Genomic DNA, 1,874 nt, shown 5'->3' on the forward strand with positions numbered 1-1,874 from the left:
TTAATTTCAGTTCAGTATAGCACCAATCAGTTCAGTTAGTTCAATTCAGTTCACTTCATAATTTCCTTCTCTTATAAACAATTCATTTCAGCTCTATTCAGTTCAGTTCAATTCAATTCAATTCAGTTTAGTTCAACCCCAATCAGTTCAATTTAATTCAGTTGTTTTCAGTTAATCGATATAGGCCCTGTGTGCAAAATGTCTTACCAATGCTGGATTATCAATCTCCTAGAGTCTCAGAAATTAAAAGGAACTTGACTTTGAAAACTTGAATCAAAATCTTCACCAACAAAGTGAATCTAATTAATATAAATCTACCTAACATACAACCACCAATTACACATTACACAATCATACACCAAGAAATTGTAGACAAATTAATAATTACTACTGTACAAGATAGGTTAACTATGAGTCCATATATCTTAATGAATTTGGTACCATAAATTTCAAGTTTTGAGTGTTCAATATTAGTCACAATTTTAATTTATCACTCAGTGATGATCCCAAGTCCCAACTGCCATTTTAAACGATCAATTTTAGGAAAAATTATTAGTAGGGTTGGAGATTTTAAATATACATTGACATTACCATAAGATTAACATGGACACGTGGACAATGGACATTATCATAACATAAGATTATCGTTACATTACTAACAAATGTTTTTCTTTCCCCCACGAACAAATTTTAGTGTAGGGTGAAAAGGGGATATATGATAGATGACAATGGGGGTTAGTTGGGAGGTATATTTCTTAAGTTCTAAAGTACTACTTGTATGTAGTAGTAAGTCAAGGAGAAACATTGTCTTTCACTCTTTCAAGTCTAATGTAAATTAATTGGGTAATTTACTAGCTGGTAAATATGTCCTTGGTTGTTATGTGGTCAAACATTGTCCTTCATAGACTGCCAGACATTCTCATAACGTTACTAGCTAGTTTAACTCCAAGACAATCATTTTTCAACTTTTAGGATGGAGTCTTGAAGATTAGAGGTGACAAAAGCACACCCGATCCGACCCGATGCGAAAAATATCCGATACATATTTACACTTGCGTGGACATAACAATTTAGTATGACTTAACTTTAAAAATTGACCTGACCCGACCATATTAGACTTGATCCGATCGTTCGAATTGACACCCCTAGTCGAGATTATCAACTCAACACTCTATTAGAAATGTGTAAGTGAGCATTACGTATCGGATGTACTTCAAAACTACTTTTATTTAATAACTAAGGGCTTGTTCTGATTTATTGAACTGAATTGAATTGAAGTGTTAAGAGAGAAGAAAATTAGGCACTAAATTGAAATTAAGCTAAAGAGAACATGTCCTAAGTGTTGACTTAACTGTAAGGAAAGAACCTTCCAACCTTAAGGTGGAGAGTTCAATTTCTACTAGAGGCATTTTAAAGATGGGAAAGATACCTTGGCCTTATCATTCCCCTTCACTTTTAAAGTGTTTAATTAGCCTGATAATTTGGGTTGACTTAACCTGTGACTGGAGCATCTTAATCGATGAGATATCTCTTTTTACTCACCAAATAAATAAATAATGCTTTTACTTATATGTTCAATCATGGTGGATAGCCTAGTAAATTATGTAAAATAATTCCAAAAATTATTATTCAAAAATAAAAAATCACAACCTCCATTATCCCCACACACATACCACTAGACCATTTCCTCACCCAATTTGTATTTACCATAGTAGACCCAATTCTTGTATGTACCTTGTTTTTCTTTGGTGATTCAATGCACAAACTGTTGAGCCGTTTTCCCAATTGATTTTTCCAACTGCCTTATTAACAGCGCCAACTAAGTCTGCTTTTCACTAATTCCAACCATTCTTCGACTATTTTAAGGACACCAT

Source organism: Chenopodium album, chromosome 3 (assembly GCF_948465745.1).
Source record: "Chenopodium album chromosome 3, dcCheAlbu1.1, whole genome shotgun sequence".
Lineage (NCBI taxonomy): Eukaryota > Viridiplantae > Streptophyta > Magnoliopsida > Caryophyllales > Amaranthaceae > Chenopodium > Chenopodium album.